The sequence below is a fragment of the Pinus tabuliformis genome, chromosome 1_1, assembly GCF_031772625.1.
Source record: "Pinus tabuliformis cultivar Carrire ecotype Pingquan chromosome 1_1, CPIR1, whole genome shotgun sequence".
Taxonomy (NCBI): domain Eukaryota; kingdom Viridiplantae; phylum Streptophyta; class Pinopsida; order Pinales; family Pinaceae; genus Pinus; species Pinus tabuliformis.
In genome coordinates, this window is record NC_142297.1 from 717,987,454 (window position 1) to 718,012,541 (window position 25,088).

Below are 25,088 nucleotides of genomic sequence, written 5' to 3' on the forward strand. Positions count from 1 at the left end.
ACCTAAATAACATGGTCCGGATAACGTGGATGCTGCCAATTGGAAATTTAATGGAAACGTTATCTTACACACTGTAAAAGGATCTGCATCTCAGGTGGTAAATTAAAATCCATGTTCCTTTTTCCACTGATAACTTCCAGAAGAAGAATATCAAAACTATATACATCAGCTTTAGAAGACAGTTGCCCATGCATGGCATACTCTGGTGCCATATACCTTCTGCAAATAACAATTTCACTTTATAAATACCTCTGCCAATCTTTAAAAGATTTAAAAGAAAAAGTGTACTTAATCTAAGGAAAGATGAGTAGTGCAGTGCCATTAATGTGAATCGTTTAGTAAGTATGCCTGTATTTTAATTCCACTACTTTTTTTTCTCTTGGTTGAGCATATCTTATTTTAGCTAGTTTTGTTCAAAATTAAACATGAATTTGTGGCAATTGCAATTTTGAGTTATGTAGTTAATGTAATATGAGTGTTCTAAAATGTTATTTAAGGTGTTCAGCACATTTTACAAAGTTTTTCGGGTATATTTTCGACAAATTTTGCCTAAGCGAGGCAGAAATTTATGGCGTTTACAGGTTTAAGTGGTATAGTTGGAAAAATGCTTCAGATTTTTCTAAAGACCAAATCCATTTAAACATTACAAAAATATAATAAATAAATAAAATATCAGGAAGATCACCAAACTCCAACTAAAACTTAAAATGGTTAAACAGCCTTTCTGAAACCACAATTATAATCCTAAAATACTAAAACTTAGAATGGTTAGACAGCCTTTCTGAAACCACAATTATAATCCTAAAATACTAAAACTTAGAATGGTTAGACAGCCTTTCTGAAACAATACAGTACAATACTAAAAAGTAGTTAATGTAACCGAGTGATGCATGGTTCGAAGTTTCACCGAGTTCCCGCAATTCCTGTGCCCACAGAAGTTTCATCTTCCTCAAAGAGTCTTGCCGAAGTCTTTGTCCAACAAAATGTTGCTGGCTTTAATATCCCGATGGATAATCCGGAGATGAGAATCCTCGTGCAAGTAAAGAAGCCCTCGAGTTAGACCAAGTATGACGCTGCAACGCTTCTGCCAAACAAGTTGCCTACGTCTATCTGGAACTGTATCGACCATGCAGGAAAATAAATGATCACAACCGACTTAAAATATGTATAAACATTTCAGGGAATGATTTCCATTACCTACACAAATGTTTCATTTTGTCTTCAATAAAATAAACCATACTTACCGAATAGAATTTTATCAAGGCTGTTATTGGGTAAGTACTCATAAACCAAGAACCTTTCTGATCCCGCTTCGCAACAGCCAAGTAATTTCACCACATTTCGATGTTGAACTTTTGCCACCAGCTTAACCTCATTCAAAAATTCTTTCTTGCCTTGCCTAGACTCCAAGGAAAGCTTCTTCACTGCTATCTCTTTACCCTCTGGAGTAGTTCCCTGAGAAATTGAAAGAAAACACTTATGAAGATTTTGTGAATTATCCATCTACGCTTACACAGATGCGGGCGACCATATTGTAAGACATTTTAAAACCCTCCAAAACAGAATGGACGACGTTTTCGTAAGTATTTTACCTTGTATACAGCACCAAATCCTCTCCGATTCCTGAGTCGTCTTGGCCCTCGTATTATCCTACAAAAATGAAACTTTACTGCTATATCCAAAAAATAACAAAAACGTAATGATTTAATTCAATGAACTCTATTAGTAGGAAAGCTGATAATAATAGAAAAACGAATCTCTGAAATACCTAAATGGCGACTTCCAAATAAGGCATATTTCAATTGCAAACAGGAAGATGATTGATTAATAGTGGAAGAAAGCCGCCAATAACTCCAAAAATTATCGGACCTTCCTGTGGTGATGCAGGCAGAACATTGGTTTGTGGTGCTGGTGAAGGCGAACGATTAAAGAAGATATTTGCTTCATATTGAATAATGCAACTTCTAGGTAAACCCCTAGCTCCAAGTCTTCCAGCGTTATATTATTTGAATAATTGATCCATTTTTGTTGAGAGACATGTTTTTGTAGGAGGTACTACACACTTAAAGGCGGACACTTAGTTAGAGTATGGGACTACATGCAAGATTTTTTCTGCATGATTTGCTCTTTCTTTAACTCCGTAACTGGCTAGTTCTTCTGCGTGATTTATTCCCTGATTTGCTCCTCCTTGCACTCTGCAACTAGCTAGTTCTCTCTAGAACTTGTTGTAGGTGTTGAGTCCTCTCATTGATCAACACTATAGGTCATTAACTTGGGATCTTCAGCGGGTAATGCTATATCATGAGCATTGTAACTTATTTTCCAATGAATCATTTTTTTGTTCTTTCGATTTCTTTTAGTGTTTTTACTCTGCAAAGCTGTGTGTTCAACCTTTATTAGCTAGATTCATCTGTACAGGTTTTCTAATACATTTACATGGTATCAAATCTCACAAGTTTCTAGATAAAAGGCACACCAGTACTTTATTTTACAAGTATTACGGCTTGGAGATCGAAGATCAACAGAAAAATGGAGTTTCCCAAAGCATCGATCCTAACACTATACAACTATCACGAATGGAAGGACCAAATGGCTTGATACCTTCGTCAAAAAGGGTTGTACACGATTATCATGGCTGTAGAAGTGGAACCCACTTCAGCGATAGAGAAATCCAAGTACCTCAACCGCATGGATGAGGCCCACGGATCCATATGCATGTGCATCTCCCCAGAGTTGCAGTTTCATCTATCTGTCTGCAATACTCCCAATAAGATTTGGAAAAAGGTTGAAGAACTATACGGGAAACAGGATGAGATGAAAAGACATCTACTCGAAGTGGAGCTATTGTCATTGGATCCACGGAACTATGACAGAATTCAAGACTTCTTCACCAAATATAATGATCAATTGTTGCAACTCAAGGGTTGTGGAATTGACAAATCCAAGGAGGAGAGTCGCCAAGTTCTCTCTATTATGTCAAAGCTCGGACCTAAATACTCTGTCTTTGTGTCTACATTTCATTTAGTAAGGCTCGCAACAGGTAAATCCTATATTATGCCTTCTCTCAAAGAGTTCATGGAGTCCCTTACTTTTGAGAAAAATAAACTCATTAGCATGGGGAAAATTAAACCTTCAAAAGCACATGCACTTGTTGTGCATAATGGCAGCCACAATAAAAATCACAGATCTGATTCAAATCAGAAAAATCAGCAGCAAAAAGACAAGGGGAAAGCGCATTCCCATCCAAAGAAGGAAGGGTACACCAAGCCTTTCAATGACTCCTCTGGCTCCAGAAATGAGAAAGGAAAGAAAGGAGACAAATGCACCTACTGTCACCGAGGATTCCATCCAAAATCCTCCTGCATGAAGAAACAAATTGACCAAATGGCAAAAATACTTCAAAAGCACAACCTTGGGGACCACATCCCTCAGGGTGCCAAGAAGAAAACTGAGGATCCACCACACGGAAAAGGTAAAAAATTTCATGCTTTAGTTGCAATTAATTCTTCCCCCGATGCATGGATTATAAATTCTGGTGCATCACATCATATGGTTGTTGCAAAGGAAGTCTATTCCTCTTTGGATGCATGCTAAGGACCTCCCATCCTAATGGGAGATGACTCACCTATTGAGGTCACCGGAAAAGGTAGAGTGGAACTTTTACACAGAAGCTTTGAAAATGTGCTTCATGTTCCAAAACTTTTGGTAACCCTGCTTTCAGTTTATCAAATCATTCATTCTGGCACCAGAATGATCCAGGTGGATGTTGGTGGCCACCTCCCAAGTCCACCTGGACCCTCACCTTTGTGTTCCTTCAAGCGAGCATGCCAAGATGATTTGGGAAACACACTATAGTCGAGCTGTTGGTCATTTCGGGGTCGAGAAAATGGTGGCAGTGCTGCAAAAGTATTTCTATTGGCCGAATCTTCGACAGGATGTTAGGAAGTACATCAGATCATGTACTGCCTGTGCCATTGCCAAACTGACCATCAAGAAGCAAGGCCTCTATACCCCACTGCCTACCCCTAGCCAACCTTAGGAATCCATCTCCATGGATTACATGTCCGGCCTTCCTTCCACTAAGCATGGAAATGACTGTGTTTTTGTGGTCGTCGACAGGTTATTGAAGATGGCCATCATGGCGGCCTGCAAGAAGAACATCACAGCAGAAGCCACTGCTAAACTCTTCTTTGAACGAGTGTGGGTGCACTTTGGGATCCCACAGTCTATCATCTCAGATCGGGACAGTCGATTCCTCAGTACATTTTGGTCCAGTCTCTGGTCAATGCTGGACACCAAACTCACTAAGTCCACAGCCTTCCATCCTCAAACTGATGGCCAGACAGAGGTTGTCAATAGGATGATTGTACACATTCTGCGCATGTACAACTCAAAGCATCCACACACATGGGACGAAAGCCTCCCCTATGTTCAGCACAGCTACAGTCGAGCTCTTCACAGCTCCACTGGCCACAGCCCTTTTGAGGTGGGCTTGGGATTCCAGCCATTATGCCCCATTGATGTGGCCATGCCATTGGCAGCTACTCACACATATTCGGCTCATGTCCAGTCTGAAACAAACAAGGCGACCAACTTCATTGAGCACATCCAACATATTCGCCAGCAGGTCCATGACATTCTAGAGAAATCAAAAGCCAAGTTCAAGCAGCGACATGATCAACATCAAGTGTCACACAAGTTCCAAGTGGGTGACAAAGTCTGGTTGCATTTGCAAAAGGAACGCCTTACTGGAGCCTATCGGAAACTGAGACCACTCCAATATGGTCCCTACACCATTACTAAGGCTGTGGGAGACAATGCATTTGAACTCAGCATTCCCCCATTCCTTGGCCTGCACCCAGTGTTTAATGTGGATCGCCTTCGGCCATACTTTCCACCATTGCTAGGCACATCCGACATTGCAGAACAGCTCACACCCACAGAATTAAATCCAGATTGCATGGAGCAAGTTGCCACTGATCGAATCATGGACACACAGATCAAGAATACTCGCCAACAGAATATTCAACTGTATCGAGTTGTTAAAGCAGGCCAACTCCTTCACAATGGCAAGTGGCTCACCAGGGACCAAGTTCAGCAAAAGTTTCCCCATCTCATGGAGGAACTCAACGCAATGGGGACCATTGCTTCCTAAGGGGGGAGGAATGATCCAAGTGGATATTGGTGGCCACCTGCTAAGTCCACCTGGACCCCCACCATTGTTCCTCTCAACATTTTCAGTTTCCTTAATTATAGCGCAGTTTACTATTTTTAGCAGTTTTTCGGGTCCTAAACTTCCAGAGCCGTTTTGAGGCCCTAAACGATGTTTTTTGGGAAATATACTGCCAACGATTTTTCTGATAAAAATCGTCTTTTCTGTCGTAGTCCTCAGAGAGATATTTCCAACGGGCTATCATGCACGTCAAACGGAGATAATACGACCAATTCGCGACCTCGGGAAGTTGGCTGTCCAACTCACCCCAAAACGGGGCCCACAATTTGGCGTTTCATCTTCTAGGGTTAGGTTTTGGGATGTGAAGGGTTTTCCATTGTTTCTCAATAATAAATATGCCTTCGAGCCTCATTGTAACACAGTTCAGAACAGTTTAGAGGCATGTAGCCACCACATCTCTTCTCAGAGATAAGCTACCATCGCCCTAACTGGTTTATTTCCATTATTGTCTGTAAGCATATTTCAGTATTTTATATTAATGAAATGAAGTATTATTTCCACTGCATATCTGTGTTTATGGTTACCTCTGTAATTTGTTACGTTCCTGTTTAACTCTGGATCACGGAAAGAAAGTGGAATTCACTCTACATGCAATGAACATATATGACCTACATAACAGCTCCAAAATTGCAACCGGTGAGGTAAACAATGGAGCCAGACTGTATACATTTTCTCAATTTATTGAATCTGAATCCTCCTTATTGCTTACACATGCTGATAATAGTAGTAGGCTTTGGCACGAGAGGTTTGGTCACTTAAATTACAAGTATATGCAGCAGCTAAGCAAGCATGAGATGGTGGAAGGCTTGCCAAATATCAGTTTCTCCAAAGGAGTTTGTCAAGGGTGTGTCCTTGGCAAACATCCTAGAGAAATGTTTGACACCGACAAGACTCATAAAGCATCCTCTCCTCTAGATCTGATCCATAGTGATCTCATGGGGCCTTTTCCTCATCCTTCCATCAACAGAGCAAGGTATGTGTTTACATTTATTAATGATTTCTCACGGTATACTTTGGTGTATCTTCTCAGGGACAAATCTGAATTTTTTACGTACTTTGAAGATTTTAAAGCACTAGTTGAGACACAGTCAAAGAGAAAGATCAAAGCCCTTCGTACAAACAATGGGGGGACATATGTTAACAGAGCACTTTAGAACCTTTGCCTGAGTCCGACGTACTGTTGCAGTACACAGTTCCATACACTCCGCAGCAGAACAGAGTTGCTAAGAGAAAGAACTGATCTCTTAAAGAGATGGCTTCCTACATGTGGCATGCTAACTCACTGCCTCATAAGATATGGGCTGAAGCACTTAATTGTGCTAACTACATCCAGAACAGATCTCCTCATAGGTCTGTCAAGGATCAGACCCCCTTTGAAGCTTGGAGCAGCACTAAACCAGAGGTCACCCACTTCCGTGTTTTCGGTTCCCGAGCATGGGCCAGGATCCCCTCTGAAAAGAGGAAAGCTCTTGATCCACAAAGCATTGAGTGCATCTTTTTTGGATACCCTGATGGTGTGAAGGGATACCGACTCTTGATTTCCTCTACGGACAAGCTCATCATTGAGCGAAGTGTCAAATTTGAGGAAAGTTTCTCACATGCACCTCAATTGCCACATGCAGACACCTTTTATCTACCTCATGTCCAAGATGATGACTCATTACACGTAGAAGTATATACAGAGCATGAAGATGTCGCGGTAGAGCATGCAGATGCAGAGACAGAGTCTTCAGATACAAATCTAATCCATGCATATGATGATCCACATCCAAGCCCAGATCGGGCTTCCAGCAGTGAATCAACTTCCCCTGTCATAAATCAGAGAACAAGGAGCTTACGTAAGATATATGCACAAGACCACCCCACTGCTAAAAATGGTATTGTGGGGGATAATTCTGATCCACAGAGGACTAGCTCAAAGTTTATTGAGCCTCCTCTTGCCCTCACTACCACTGAACCAATGCCATCTTGGCATTGGCATTTGGTTCAGTCTTCTGACCCACAATCTTATGTTAAGGCTGCTGGGCATCCATCTTGGGAGTCTGCCATGGAGGAGAAGTATAACTCTCTCCTTGAGAACCAGACCTAGGATCTGGTCCCTCTTCCTTTAGGAAGGAAACTTGTCCGATGCAAATGGGTCTACAGGACCAAGAGTGCTGCAGATGGGCAAATCACCAGACAGAAAGCTAGGCTAGTAGCCAAAGGCTTCCAACAAGTTCATGGCATTAATTATGATGAGACCTTTGCTCCAGTAGCAAAGATGGATTCCATATGCCTTGCACTTGCCATTGCGGCTGCCCAGGGGTGGGAAGTACATCAGAGGGATGTGAAGAATGCATTTCTTCACAGAGACCTATCTGAGGAGATCTACATGGAGCAGCCACATGGTTTCATTCAGGATTCATCTTTGGTCTGCAGACTGAAGAAATCTCTCTACAACCTTAAGCAAGCCCCGAGAGCTTGGTATGCGCAAACAAATTATTTTCTCCTATCACCAAACTTTGAAAGATGTAAATCTGATTCGAATATTTACATGCTCAAGGCACATGATTCTCTTCTTATCTTAGTTTTATATGTGGATGATCTCCTAATCACCGGCAACTCGACTTCAACCATTGCTACAGTCAAGAGGGCCTTGTATGATAGGTTCTTGAGGACGGACATGGTCCATTACACTTCTTTCTTGGTCTTGAGATCAGCCAGGATGCCACAAGCATCAAACTCTCTTAGGCTAAGTATGCACGGGATCTCCTCAAGAGATTTCACATGACTGACTACAAGCCAGCACCGACTCCTTTTCTGTCTGGGGTCTGCCTTGAGGATGGAGTTGACACTCCATTAATTGACAGTACTCTCTACCGACAACTAGTGGGGAGCTTATTGTTCCTCATCCACTCCAAACCAGATCTCTGATATGCAGTAGGGGTAGTTTCCAGATACATGCAGGAGCTGCATTAGTTACACTGGAATGCTACCAAGCGCATCCTTCGATATGTGCAGGGCACCATCACCTTCGGAATTCACTATGCAGCATGCACTGCATTGAATCTCCTTGGCTTCACTGGTTCTAATTGGGCGGGCGACAGCATTGATCGCAAGTCCACCTTCGAATATTCTCTCAATCTAGGGTCTGGCCCTATCTGTTGGTCAAGCAAGAAGCAGCCTGTGATTGCTCTCTCTTCGGCCGAGGCCGAGTACAGAGGAGTAGTCAACATCACGATTCAGGCTTTGTGGCTACAACACTTCCTTACTGAGTTGGGCGTCCTGTTCCACCAACCCATTGTCATCTGGTGTGACAACTAGAGCACTCAAATTTTGCAGGGATCCAGTACAGCGGCAGCGGACGAAGCACATAGAGATCCATATGCACTACATCAGAGACTTAGTACATGATCGGGTCATTGATTTGCAGTTCTGTCCTTCAGCAGAACAAACTGTAGATATCTTCACCAAGACATTCATTGAGCAGAAGTTTCGCTCTCTGTGCGATTGTCTTGGAGTGAAAGACACAATTGCTTAGCAACTGTCTTTTCTTCCTCTTTTCTTTTGATTACATTGTATTTTGAGGGGGTGGGGGGGGTTTCCCACGAGGTTTTCCCTCTTTCCTAAATTTTAGTACAAGTTGCACTGTATTTTGGGTGATCTTTGGCCTTAGTTGCCAGGGCCCATTTTCTATTTTTCCCCATAGTGGTGTTCAGGGAGGGTGTTGGAGATACTACACACCTAAATGCGGACACTTAGTTAGAGCATGGGACTACATGCAAGATTCCTTCTGCATGATTTACTCCCTGATTTGCTCCTTCTTTAACTCCGCAAATAGCTAGTTTTTCTACATGATTTACTCCCTGATTTGCTCCTTCTTTAACTCTGCAACTGCCTAGTTCTTCTGCATGATTTACTCCCTTATTTGCTCCTCCTTTCACTCCGCAACTGGCTAGTTCTCTCCAGAAGTTGTTGTAGGTGTTGAGTCCTCTCATTGATCACCACTATGGTGCATTACCTTGGGATCTTCACCCAAGAATGCTATATCATGAGCATTATAACCTATTTTCTAATGAATCATTCTTTTGTTCCTTCGATTTTATTTTAGTGTTTTTGCTCTGCAAAGCTGTGTGTTCAACCTTTACTAGCTAGATTCATCTGTGCAAGTTTTCTAACACATTTACAGTCTTGCAGTTGGCAAGGGATATATCTTCTCAACACTGAGCCAGACCGTAGATCATGTGAAACTTCCCGGAGTCTACAATTGAACTTGAGGCATACTGATTCATTGCAGATCCAGAGGTAATCTCGGATGACAAATCAGACAAAAGCTACCAAGCAGCGTCGGCATAGGCAACAAGTTCAGCAGAGGCGTTATAGTCATTGAAATAATTATCTCCAAGTATCCATATGTCCAGTGAAGTTATAGTTTCCATTATAACGTAGGAAGCAGAACTTGGACCAAACATTACAACCAACGTAATTCCCACAATATTGAAGAACATCGATCTTTGCTTGACGCGAACAATTGTAACATTCATCGACTGTTGTATCTCCCCTGTATTGGAGGAGGAGGGCATATATTTTGTTAGGAGTTCGTCCATAAACAGAGGTGTCAAACCTGCCTTGGGATGTCTTGTTAACATCGACATGCAGATAGTTCAAGGTTGTATTAACGTTGATCACAAACGTGTTGTCGTTTGTATATTTGGTGGTCAAGTTGCAGTGAGAAGTAGGCCACCACTCATCTTGTAAGTTGCTGCATCTGAGTGTATTAACGGAAAAGATAACAAGAAGACATATAAGCATGAAAGACCAAGAATGCTTCCCATCGAAGTTTATCATCTTTGTTGGGTGAGCAGAGGAGGGGACTTGTTATGATACTTGGAAAGGCTTATGTATAGTGGGCTTGAGGGCACCTAAATCTATCATCCTCCATCTAGAATGAATCTATAGGGCGACTTCCATTACTAAATCACAAGACCGGAGAATTTGAAGTATTCAGCATGACTAAAGTTAAAAGTGTTGAGAAAATCTATTCTCCCTTCTAGAATGGAGAGAAAATTCTATCCCTGGACATTCTTCTGGGCGGCTTCCATTACCAAATCACAATGACCAGAGACATTGAATTACTCAGCAAGACTTAAGTATAAAAGTAATGAGAAAAGCAGTTGTCTATAACGCGACTTTTTGAAAGTTTTTCTGGCGGGTTTTTTCGGTCGAAATCCGGCAGGAATTTATTGGAATCGCAAGTTTGATAGCTAGTTTCTGCACAATGAAAGTGTCCGAGGGGTTTTCCAGGGTGTTGAATCCAAATATGCAGTTAAAAAACCATTTTAACTGCAACAAATCAAGATTTTACCTCCAAATATGCAGTTAAAAAACCATTTTAACTGCAACAAATCAAGATTTTACCTCAATTTCTTCAGCCGGATTCCGTCACCAGAATCTCTAAAAAATCGCATTATAGACAACTCCATGAGAAAATTCTATCACTGCACATTCTACAGGGTGGCTTTCTTTATTAAATCAGAAGACCGGAGACTTTGAGGAATTCAACACGACTTAAGTTCAGAAGTATTGACGATATCGTATTCGTGAACAGAAGCACGTAGAAGTATTGATGATATTTCTGTCGGCTGTGGGACCGTGGCGGAAAAAAGGTTCGCATGATGTTGGAGGGTAGTGGTTATGAGATGTACGGTTGCATTTTCATTTTTGGTTGAATACAAAGAAATATCATTCTTTCACATTTTGAGGATGAACCATCTTGAGGATAAACCATAGTTGCTGGGTTTGAAATTTCGATAAAAAATTAATGTGAATTTTCAGGATGATCTACACCATTATCGCAGAAACTTTAGATACAAAATACAAAGAAATAATTTTAAGATATGGCTGAGTGAATAGAAATAAAATTAAAATAAGAGAAGGAAGAGGTAAGCAGATTTGTGAAAAGATTACAATAATTAAGCAACTATGTAACTTCCATATTAGCGCTGGTATTGTTCTATTCAATCTCTCTCTCCGGTAGTTTATTCTTGAACGTAGTTTATTGTTGAACGAGATTGCATTTCTCTTAAATTGACCGCGTCCTGAATAGGTAGCTATGAGTTTAAATCTATCAAATTTCATTGGGTCAAGATATCCAGGACACCTTGCATAATTTTCAAAATGTGAATATCAATTTAGTATGCCAAATTATAAATGAGGTTAAAAGTATACCAATTTTTATTTTGCAGTAAGTTATATTTTTCATGTAAAAAATAATAAAAATTTTAACAAATTTTTAACAAAATTTGAGAAAATTTAATTATAAACTTCACAATGGTAAATGTCCTCAATATTTTTAATCATATTAAAACTATTTCCAACATAAACTATATTAAAACTATTTCCAACATTAACTATAATTCACTCCTGGATTTTTTGATCAGCCAAAAATAACTCAAAATCGCAACCACACACCCACTTTTATATTAATCATTTATCTAGCAATTTAGGAAAAAAACTCTCCGAAACAAAGAGTGGCCAAACAAGTGATTCTAATTCCTTCTGCTTCTCCGATTCCGTGGCCACAACGCACGGAATCGGAGAACCCTGGGGCCATAATACATCAAGTTGCACACGGCGACAAAAATGTGAGGGACTCTAATTAAATACATAAGTCGGGTAAGCTGACAAAGATATGAGTGGTTTTAATTAGATATGTGATATTTGTATATCTTTGGCAATTTTAATTATTTGGAAAGATGTGTATTATTTGGAATAGGTAATTTAGTTTATTGAAGAGGGTTTTAGGGGAAAATTACATCAAAATTTATTTGTGACGTTTTCTGAATTAGTAAGTGTGGTTTATTATCATAACAATGGTAACATGAATAACTAGATTGTGGTTACATGTTAAATAGGGAAATTGTGGTTCATAGTCATGGCAAGATGAATAACCAGATTGTGGTTACATGTTAAATAGGGAGAGTGTGGTTCATAGTCATGGCAAGATGAATAACCAAATCGTGGCTATATGTTAAATAGGGAGAGTATAACAAACAACGGCTAGAAAAAACAGCTACTATTGACCAAGGAATTGGTTACAATAGACCGGGCAACAACGATAATTGATTTTGACCAAGAGATAGGGACAAGAAATTTAATGGTTAATAAATTAATTAATAAATTGGTTAGTTGTTAGGTCTATTTAATTAAAACTAAAAATTAATATACTCTATATTATATAAACTATAGGAATTATTATAAATGATTATTAATTAGATAACTTAGTTAGTTATATAGTTGACTAATAAGTTAAATATTTAACTAAATATGGATAATTAATAAAAATAAATAAAATTATGCTAATTATATTATATGTAGCTATTTATAATAAATAAATAATTCGATTATGAAATTTATATGTTTTTGAATCTAATAATAGGATAAATAGGAATTATTAGATTTATCTTATTTAACATGTAACCACGTGTAGCCAGGATCTGGGTATTTATAGATTTGGTTATTCATCTTGCTCTGACGATGAACCACACTTGCTAGTAGGAAACGCGTGGACAAATAAATTTTGATATTTCAATAAACTTAATATAGATCACAAAAACTTAAATTCATTAAATATTAAATTCATACAAAAATTATTAATTTAATATATAATATTAAATTAAAATATATATATATATTAAATTTCTTTTTATAAAAATTTGGTCAAACCGTTTTTTATTAAATGTTTTTTTTGTTATTTAGAATATTTTTTAACTTATACTTGAAAATTGAAACACCTAGATTGCAGAGAGTTTGTCATTGAAACAAATTAATTTGATTAAATATGTTAAAAGAGTTCAACACTCTTGTGATTCCAGCAAATCAATTTGACTAAATATATTAAAGCATAAAAAAAAGGGCGTACAGAGAGTATCGGAATATGAATTTAAATAAAATGTGGCCACTTTGTCCAAGTTTCAAAGGGACAAGTCACGTCGATATATATTCACAAAATATGCTTGCGTATAATTATAATTTCGCTGTACATTCAGTGTAAACTTTTCAACTAGGTATTACATCAACAACCATCACGGCAGGGTTGGTATTTCAAGGGATAGTCAACCATTTTCAACTTTCTGGACCCGTTTTCACAATTTCTATCAAAAGATTTTGATGGTTTTGCAAATTACGAATCACCAAGCTTCCCTCAAATTCCATTCCTCCCCATCAAATTGTTCCGTGCATCACATGCGCTCTCACCTGCACTAAAGTCCCAAACGACTGGGCCAGGGGTCGGCTGCAGGAACAACAATGGCCTGTTTTTTATTTAGAGACTTCAAATCCATAGAACAGCGCCCCACGTACGTTTGACTGACGCTGATTTAAAGAATTGAAATCCACAGAACAGCCTTTGATCGAGGCTGATTTAAAGACTTCAAATCCACAGAACAACCTGCCACGCTTGACTAATTGTTTTCAATCTTATTATTATTTGAATTTGAAGACGCATGGACATTATTTTGGCTTTAATGAGTCGCAAGTTTCGTTCTCTGCCACCAATAGACTCATCCTCTGCACGAGGATGAAGAATTGTTTTGTATTCAGAAAACTGGTTTTCTTAAGAATGAAAGTTTTCAAATTTTCAGAGATGCTGGGTGAAAATGAGGTGAGGAATATGAAGAATGATTTGCTCGAAAAAAAAATATTACCGATTTGAAATAAATTTAACAAATTTCTTCCCACGCGAATCCAATTTTGACGTATTAGTCAACGTATCGAACAGACCATTTGAATTTTCGAATTTTTTTAGTCCGATTCGACCGAATTTGGTAATTATGATTAAAACAATGACTATCCCAACGAGCAATCAACTTTCAAGTAATCGGTACTGCGAGTAATTTGGTAACTATGATTAAAACAAGGACTATCCCAACGAGTAATCAAATTTCAAGTAATCCGTCATCATTAAGACTATGAGTATTGTGTTGATAATGTTTTAACGAATTTAATTAGTGGAAGGCTTTTTATTATTGTGTTGATAATGTTTAACGACTTTAATTAGTGGAAGGCTTTTTATTTCAATTTCATGTGGATGAGATCGTGTTGATTTTTATTTTATTTTTAAATGAGTACATAAGATTTTACTTAGGAAGAATATTTTTTGTATGAGAGGCTTGTGATGGTTTCACCGACCCATTTCATCTCGTTACATTTTGAAATTATTTTTTAATTTGTGAAAACTTAATTGAAGCCCCCAAGCTTACAGAGTTCCATTCTATATCATGACTGAACCGCCACCACTTCCATTTTCCGACAGTTTGATGATGGCAATCATGGCATTGGAAACATCACTTTTTTCGTCTGTATGTATTGTCAAGCGTTGGTTGTAAGGGTCAGTTGCTATTATGTGCAGATTGACATTATCCCCATTGCAAGTGCAAGGAACTGCAAGAAATTAGGTGATACAATCAATACAATGTCTTCGTGTTGGATGCCCGTGTTGGATGCCCATTTGATGTAATCCATAACAAAGAATACAAAGCGAAAAAATGGAGCGGAGATTGCTCTTCTCAATATTCAAAATGGCTAAATATATCATATTGTAGACGTTAATAATAAATCACTGAAGTAGAACTCGACACCTATGGAGTAGAAATGAAGTAAAATTGAATTGTCTGTGACACCTACCAAACAACAAAATAAAATGTGATGACACATAACAGACAGTGAGATTAATATCTCAACATCCCCTCCTAATCTCAATCGTTACATGTAGAGGCAATTACAATGCCTAATTATTCTCTTGAAATTCAAATACATTATTTCCGAATGGCTTTGTGAAAATATCTGCAAGTTCATCATTGGAACCACAAAAAGAAAGTACTATGTCCCCATCATTGACAAGCTCACGAATGAAATGAAAATGTGTGTGAATGTGCTTTCTCTTTTTGTGGAAAACATGATTTTTTGATAAAGAAACTGTTGAACTATTATCAGAGTAAATTGGAGTTCGCTCTTTCTGAACATTTGAAATATCTTTCAATAATCTTCTCAACCACACTACTTGACAAGCCGCTGAATTTGCTACTACATATTGTGCCTCTATAGAAGATATGAAACTATTGATTGTTTATTGGATGCTCATGAAATCATATTGGTTCCAAGATGAAAAACATACCTTGAGGTGCTTTTGTGATCATCTAAACGCCTTGCGTAATCATTATATGTATAACCTGAAAGTGAACAATTTTCAAAATGTGTATAGGACAAACCATAGTTTATTGTCCCTTCAATATACCTTAAGATCCTTTTTGCAACCTTCCAATGAGAAATCTTAGGTGACTGCATAAACCCAGAGACAGAACATGTTGCAAACATAATATCAAGTCTAGTTACAGTTAGATACAATGAACTACCAACTAGACTTCTATATAATGAGGGATCAATTGGTGGTGCTACATCTTCTTTGCTAAGTTTGGTGCCTTGAGCAATTGGTGTATCAGTAAGTTTGTAATTGGTCATTCTAAACTTTTGGGTGATATCAGTGGCATATTTTTTTTTACCAACAAAAATTCCATTAGCAGATTGGTGAATTTCAATGCATAAGAAGTATTTCATGACCCCTAGATATGTCATATCAAACTTTTTTTGCATTGCTGCTTTGAAGTCTTTTATCATATTGTCGGTATAAAGAAGATCATCTACATAAAGACATACAATAAGAATTTTACCTTTGTAGATTTTTCTGTAGAATCAACAAGTCATGTAATTTTCTAAAACACAAGACATGAATCTACTCTATTCTTCTCATTAATCGATGAAAACAATAAGAAGAAAGAGGAAGAATATCAATGGCACATAACATTATTTCTCTACAGAAAGCAAAGGCTAAAAAACCCGACTATATATATTGCATTAACCAGAAGATCTGAGAAGAAAATACATTGTTTGTTTCTCCTAAACAATTCTTGCACAAGTATAATCTAACTCAATGTTTCACAAGCCTGCTCTAGCCAACACTTAGCGAAATTTGTTGCTTGTAGAGCCCCCACTTCCTTGCGCAATTCCTAGAGGAATTGGCCTCTATTTAATGTGGAAATTCCTCATCCATAATCGTGCAATACAAAATTAGGTCCTCAACTGACTGCATATACCATCTGTACAACTCAGAAAATCATACAACTAATAGTACATTGTCGCTGAACTCTAATCTGAAGTGGGTCTTCCTCTAAACGGACATGCATGAGTTATTTATGAGTGAATCTTCAGTTAGATGGTGTGGTATTGGGGATGCACTACTACACTACTCCACTACTAGACCTCTGCTAGTTCCCCCAACAGTTAGAACTAGTTTAACTGACTATAACTCAGTGAGACTGAGTTATCTAATTACAACTCCAATAAACTCAATCTGAACCCCTAAAATTTAGAGATCACTCTACATGACTCCAGATAGACATCCAAATCGAATTTCCTAAGTCAATTTAACTTAATTAACTATTACTAGTTGCTATGAGAATAGAATTACAATTTTAGTTCACAATTTAATTCAAGGAAAAATTAAATTGGAATTTATAGATGTTATTTTTAACATTTCTTGTTGCTATTTTCAACAACCTTCATGCATTTGGATATACAAACTTGTCTCATGACTACTTCTGCACAAACCACTTTTAATGAGATAGGTGTCGGTGCAACTGTACCAAGCTCATGGAGCTTGTTTCAAACCATACAAAGATTTCTTCAATTTGTATAACTTATGCTTCTGTCCTGGAACTTCAAAACCAAGAGGCTACTCTACATAAACTTCTTCCGACAATATACCATTTAGGAAGGCAAATTTTAAATCAAGTTGATAGAATTTCCATTTGTGTTGAGTTGTTGTGGACAAAATGGTTCTGACAGTGTCTAACCTTGCTACTAGAGCAATGGTTTCACCATAATCGACACCAAACTATTGTGAGAATCCTTTGGAAAGCAACTTTGCCTTATGTTTCTCAATCTCTCATTTTTCATTCAACTTGGTCTTATATACCAATTTTACACCAATTCTAGTTGTGTCTCTTGAGAGATCAACTAATTCCCAAGTCTGGTTCTTCTCTATGGAAACAATTAGTTGGTTCATTGCATCAACCCATTGCTTTTCTTTAACTGCTTCTTCAAAATGGGATGGCTAAGATGAAAGAAATGCAAACATATTCTGTTAGTCAAACTCATGCTCCTACTCATATATTTCTCTTATGCTTCTTGTTTTCTCATTTCTTTATGAAGATGTTGAATCACTGGTGGATTCACTGCTTGAAGATGTACCATTTTCAAAATGGTATGGCTCTTCTTCAACCTGCAATATTGGTGGTTGTGGTGGATAAAAAGACTGATTTGAAGCTTCATCAACTTGATCAGAACAAGATTTATTTTCAAAAAAAATTACATCCCTGCTTAAAACAAACTTCTTGATAACTGGATTATAAAGTATGTAGGCCTTTGACTTCTCACTATAGCCTACAAAAATACATCTTTCACTCATATCATCAAGCTTCTTTCTTAGCTGCTCAGGAACATCTGAAAATGCTACTAATCAAAAAATTCTAAAGTGAGATACATTTACCTTTTTACCATTTTACCATACAATAACAATAACAATGTGGACATAGGCTAATCGAATAGTGTGGTCTACTGGAGAAAAAATACTATATTATACCAATAACAATGACATCTCTAACAACAGGTCCCCATTCCGATTTGGCTGCTTCTTCCTCCTCCACTGCCTCCTGGTGTGCCTCGACTTCTTATTCCGACTACGATGTGTTCATAAACCATCGTGGGCTGGATGTTAAGAACACGTTCGCCAGTCATCTCTACAGACGCCTTCGTGACCATGGATTAAGAGTTTTTCTGGACAAGCCCGAATTGGAGGAGGGTCAGAGTATTTTTTCTCAAGTAGACCACGCTATTCGAGTAGCCTCTGTCGAAATTTCTCAAGTAGACCACGCTATTTGAGTAGCCTCTGTCGAAATTTCTCAAGTAGACCACGCTATTCGAGTAGACTACAACTTGTTTTACCATTTAACTCCAAATCAACTTGGGGGTCATAGTCATCCAAATATTTTTCTTGAGAGAGTTGACACATGTTTTCACACTTATTTCTCTCCTCATTACAATTTAATATATTTAGAAGTTTGATTATGTAACTAATTTATTTTTCTTCCTTCAACATTTCCATAAATTCTTTAAATAGGATGCCCTTCGTAAGTATCTATTGACCAACTTCATTCTTAAATAAATCAATTGCCTTCTCCATAGTATCACTATGATGTTGCATGTCTAGATATAGAACAATATTCTTAGAAGGTCAAAGGATTTGTTGATTTCTTAAAGTATTCTCTTGAGTCACCTGCTCCTGATTGGGTGACAACGTGGAGGTTTTTCAAGTCCAAAACCTCTTGCTTCAAGATAGTTTGTAAAGGGTTGACACCTTGTTTATTCAATATTTTTTCTATAATTTTAGGGAAATATTCTATAGAAAGATCACCTAGGCCACACATATTGCAAAATTGTAAATTCGTCTTATCTTTTAAAGTGTATCTAGGCACTATGTGGCCTTCTCACAAGCACAGAAAGCAATATGATCTTCCTTGACCTCAACCTTGGTCACGACCTCATCCATTATAACCTCCTCGATGTCCACCATATCCACCTCTGCCATTTCCTCTTCCTCCTTGCATGGATGGGTCATTAAACTAATTGTACGCCTAAGTATGATAGGAAACATGAAAATTGGGCTTATTTTTAGTGTAGAATGATTGTTATCCTCATAGATGTCACACCATTTATGCTTTATGTTCCATAGATTGTATTATAATTCTCTTATGTTATGATTCGACGTGACTAGACAGATATCACAATATGTATCTGTATGGACTTGTCGAACATCTTGATCAAAGTAATCAATCAATTTACAATTAACTTTAGTGTGCCCTTTGCTTCTACATTTAGTGCACCATAAATTTTGTTTTGCAGGGATAATGGCAATAAATACTATTGTAATTTTTCAATTTTCTCTTCTAATTTCTTGGTTTTTGTTGAGAAATTTGACTTCCCTTCATCACCTCTCTCAATACGCTGGACCATTTTCAGGGGCTCTTCACAAGTTTTGACTTCATGAATTCTCAAGGGTTCTCATATTTTGTGTAACAACCCCATAATATATCACAAGTAGGGCTTCATCAATAATGTAGGGGACCTGGCTTACAAAATCCTTGAACCTTTTTTCCTACCCCCTAATTGTTTCGTTTGACCACTATTTGATTTATTTTAGTTTTTTTCATGTAAGATGCTTGACAACCTACACTTTAAAGAAGGAAAAGAACCTTGTATGGATATCATTTTTTACATTTTGGTTGGTTTCTATGAAGTTCATGGATAATGTAAGTACTCTCTTTTGTAGAGCAGCTACAAATTGCGCCATTTTCTTATCTTCGTAAGTAATATCATTAGCGGTATAGAACTTTACAAATACAAAGCAATGTTTCTTTGGATCCTCATTACCTTAATAGAGGGGGATGCATTTCAACCCTATTTTTGTTGGAGGAGGTGGAATCTTTTCTATTTCTTTAATATTGATCGACTAGTCCAACTTATCGGTCTTGACATTTGGTGAATCAATTACTCATGAGGTAATTTCTTGTTCGTCGGCTTCAACTACTATGAATTTTGTTAATGTTTCATTGGTTTGACACCCTTTCTCTGTATATTTGACGAATTGATTCATAGAAGATTGTGACGGTTTGTTTTCTAGACTTGTATCTTCTTCTTCTTCAACAAATAGCAATTGTGGTAGGGGGCATGTTCATGTGATTTCGAATGTGGAGAAGTATATCTTCATTTTCTTAAATATCGATATCAGTTTGTTTTACTTGGAATTCAATTTCCAGTCAATCTCACAAATTTCCGCATTCAACTTTTCTGTACCAAACTGTGGATGCCTCTAAATTGATGAAGTCTTTGTTGGAGGAATTTATCTCATAACAAGGTTTGATATTGCTGCAAACAGGGAACAAAATTGGTTTCCCAAAGTCATCAACTTCCATATTTCCTATGTACCTCCCAAAAATTAACTATAGACCATCACTTTTTATTAGTACTACACTTTCCAACTTTGTATATTGTGTGCTACCAATAGAAGAGTCTCGTGTATCATCGCTTTCATGCTCTCAAACTTGAGGTCTTAATCTTTGGTTACATTTCTAGTCCCTTATTTCTTGTTGCTTATTTTGTCTCTCATCCCTTTCTATTTTTTAGATATTGGTTGATTGTTTGTACTGTCATGAACATGCTTGGTTCCTTTGTTAGGTTTCTTCATCAAGCATGTATTCTTTTGTCATTGTAATCAATTGTTTTCCTCTCATTTTAACTTCTTTGACTTACTTTATATTTCTTTATTTTATTTTATTTTTTTCTATATTTGTTTATTTCTCATGAATCATTACAGCCCCATTGTCGGCCCGGCTAACTGCTAGTCAATGACGATGAATCCAATGGAAAAAGTAGTCTCGTGCTTCCTTTTTGCTTTTACACCAGTGTCAAGGAACTTCTCCTAGTTAACCGTGTCTTACTTCAATCGAATTTTATTGGTGCTTGCAGGGGTGGTCGATATTCAACCATATGTCTGAATATTTTGTTAAGGAGAAATTTTGGTAGCAATGCAGGTATGGTACAAAAAAGTTGTGAAAATCATCAAAAAATTGTGCTTTGTTCTTTTCGATAGAATTTTTTTCTTCTATCACTTTCTCTTCGCGCGATAGAATTTTTTTCTTCTATCACTTTCTCTTCGCAAAAGTCATCTAACTTGTGTAAGTTTTTTCATCCTTCATTTGTTAATTTAAATGTAAGAAGACTGTCAGGTTCTGTCTGTCGCAATAATGACGTAGTCGAGGAATTTCTTTATTTTGGTAGGAGTTGCTTCAATAAATATTCCATACGCTTCCGTGAAGTAGTGTGCTCTAGTTTCAACAAACGATAGTTTATTTCTTCTTGCATAATTCTTCAAGTAATTAATGATTTTTTCCTACCACCGCTCTTGTATCTCTTCTAACTACCAATAATGGAACCAATGTTGTAGTCTAGTAGAAAGTATGCATTATGCATTGATTCCAATATGAAGGAATAAGTAAACTACATAATCATATGAAGTACAAGGAAGAGAGAAGATACATAAAGTAGTGGAGAGCCTAAAATCAAATCTTTATATTATATATACTCAACAATCAATCTCAACCAATACATAGAGTTAACCAATCTCGACTAATTCATTGAGTCAAGTATATATATATATATTCAATTCTCTTTCCTTCCTGTACTTTAGTGGGATTCACAAACCAACCAAGCCTTTCAGACGAGATCCAGGTTCCTCCTTACACTTGTTATTTCAGCGGGTACAAATATTACCTAACCCCATTAGATATGGAGGTCATGGAGGGGAAAACAATGAACGGGCCTCACATTTCACCATCGATGGGCTTGGCACTCGACATTTCACTATGGTATTTTTTCAACTCATAAATTCATATTGTGAGAAGCCACTTCAAAACCGATAAGACATCGATTCAGCTCAACTAGAGAGTTGGTTGACTTACAATTTATTCCTCTGTACCAATTTGATAAAAATCATTATATTAAGTTTTATGATAAAAAAATATTATAAATATACATTTATTTTTTTTACACTAAATATATTAATATGAATATCAGCGTACTACACTTGTTTCAACAAGAACCTCATTCTTTATAATCACCATATTAAACTTGTATCAAAGAGAACCATGAATAAATCAGGTTCACAAATCAACCTTTATCTGGGTTCCAACTAAGAAATGAAACGTTGGCGTTGGATGCTAGAGGAATGTGCGATGAAGATGATGTAGTAGCTATACAGGCATCTACAGAGCTCACAAAAGTAGGTTTCGTGGGATTTTGTAACATCATAGCCCCTGTTGAAAGCATCAAGTTGACTGTCAACATTGATGGACAGAGTAATGGGCTGCCTTCTGTAAACAACAATGCAACATGGACGCATCTCAAGACTTCTGTCTGATCGCTGCAGGTTTCATTTATTACTAGATCAACAATGGCCTCAATATTTACTCATGTATATAATCCCCAAGTCTGCATAATCACATCATATCGCGAAATTGAGAAAATATATGTATGGCCACTAAGATCGATCACTAGTTTATGATGAATTGCAGAAAGTAATAGATGTGGATTATGTATATGCCATGACAATAAAACAGATCAGGGTCGGATCAATAAATGTTCTATGAAGCAACTAAAGAACATTTTTCTGGATAACACAGATGCTGCCAATGGTAAACATAATGGAAATGTTATTTTACCCATTATAAAAGGATCTGCATTTTAAGTGGTAAATTAAAATCTATGTTCCTTTCTCCATTGATAAGTTCCAGAAGAAGAATGGCATACTCTAGTGCCATATACCCTATACAAATAACAATTTCACTTTATAAATACCTCTGTCAATCTTTAAAAGAAAAAGTGTACTTAATCTTAGGAAAGATGAGTAGTGCAATGCCATTAATATCAATTGTTTGGTAAGTATGCTTGTATTTTAATTCCACTACACTTTTTTCTCTTGGTTGAGCATATCTTATTTGAAGTAGTTTTCTTCAAAATTTAATATGAATTTGTGGCAATTTCAATTTTGAGTTTTGAGTTATGTAGTCTGTGTAATTTGAGCGTTCAAATGTTATTTAAGGTGTTGTTCAATCATTTTTACAAACTTTTATAAGTATATTTTTTTACAAATTTTGCCTTAATGAAGCAAAAATTTATGACATTTACAAGTTTATATTTAACCATTAAAAAAAGACAATTTAACCAAAAATATAATAAATAAATAAAATATCAGGGAGATCACCAAACTCCAATTAAAACTTAAAATAGTTAAACAACCCGTATGAAACCAAAATTATAATCCTAAAATACTAAAACTTAAAATGGTTAGATAGCCTTTCTGAAACAAAACAATATAATACTAAAAAATTAGTTAATGTAATCGAGTGATGCATGGTTCGAAGTTTCACCGAGTTCCCGCAATTCTTGTGCCCACAAAAGTTTCATCTTCCTCAAAGAGTCTTTCCAATCCGAAATCTCCTATCTTGGGATTCAAGTTTTTGTCCAACAAAATGTTGTTGGCTTTAATATCTCAATGGATAATCTGGAGATGAGAATCCTCGTGCAAGTAGAGAATCCCTCGAGTTATACCAAGTATGATGTTGCAATGCTTCTGCCAATCAAGTTGCCTGCGTCTATCTGGAACTGTATCGACCATGCAGGAAAATAAATTATCACAACTGTCTTAAATTATGTATAAACATTTCAGGGAATGATTTTCATTACCTACAAAAATGTTTCATTTTGTCTTCAATAAAACGAACCATACTTATCGAAGAGAATTTTATCAAGGTTGTTAGGTAAGTACTCATAAACCAACAACCTTTCTAATCCCGCTTTGCAACAACCAAGTAATTTCACCATATTTCGATGTTCAACTTTTGCCACCAGCTTAACTTCATTCAAAAATTCCTTCTTGCCTTGTCTAGACTCTAAGGAAAGCTTCTTCACTGCTAACTATTTACCCTCTCGAGTAGTTCCCTGAGAGATTGAAAAAAATTGGTTATGAAGATTTTTTGAATTATCCATCTACACTTACACTGGTGTTGACGACCATATTGTAAGACTTTATAAAACCTTCCAGAATAGAATGGACATTTTTGTAAAGTATGTTTACCTTGTATACAACACCAAATCCTCCCTCCCCAAGCTTGTTATTATCATGAAAATTTTGGGTTGCAGTTATTAATGTTTCCATTTCAAACACTGTGAAACCTATGGACAGGTTGGGAATCCTTGCGAGGACATGCCTCTAACTGGCCTGTTGTTGATTTTATCTAATCTGTGAGTCCTCCAATATATAGTATCCTATGAATTGAAAGATTACTGCTATATCCAAAAAATTACCAAAAAAAAATGATTTAATTCAATGGACTCTATTAGTAGGAAAGTTGACATAAATAGAAAAATGAATGACTCTAAAATACCTCCAAGGCGACTTCCAAATAAGGCATATTTCAATTTTTTCGAATTCCAAGTAGGAAATGATTAATAGGAGAAGAAATCCACCAATAATTCCCAAAATTATGGGTATTTTGTTTGAAGACTTTTTTGGTGGTGATGCAAGGTGGAACATTGATTTGTGGTGTTGGTGAAGGCGAAGGATTAAAGAAAATATTTGCATCATATTGAATAATGCAGCTTCTAGCCAAACCCCAGCTCCAAGTCTTCCAGGATTACGTTTGAACAATTGATCATTTTTTGTTGAGAGACATGTCTTGCAGTCGAGAAGGGATATATCTCCCAAACACTGGGTCAGACCGTAGATCGTGTGAAATTTCCTGGAGTCTAAAATTGATCCGGAGGCATACCGATTCGTTTCAGATCCAGATGTAATCTCCGATCACAAATCAGACAAAAGTTGCCAAGCAGCATCGGCACAGGCAGCAAGGTCGGTGGAGGTGTTATAGTCATTGAAATAATTATCTCCAAAAGTATCCATATGTCAAGTGAAGTTATAGCTTCCAATATGACGTAAGAAACAGAACTTGGACCCAACATTACAACCAACGTAATTCCCACAATAATGATGAACATCAATATTTGATTGACACGAACAATTGTAGCATTCATCAACTGGTGTGTCTCCCCTGCATTGGAGGAGGGGATATATTTTGCTAGGAGTTAGGCCATAAACAGAGCTATTAAACCTACCTTGGGATGTCTTATTAATGTCGACATGAAGATA

The 25,088-nt window shown here is 37.0% G+C and overlaps 1 pseudogene; it reads right to left on the bottom strand.

The window, feature by feature from the left end:
• Window positions 1-59: 59 nt before the first annotated feature.
• On the bottom strand, window positions 60-24,098 carry LOC149215899 (cysteine-rich receptor-like protein kinase 43; annotated as a pseudogene).
• Between the last annotated feature and the right edge of the window lie 990 nt (window positions 24,099-25,088).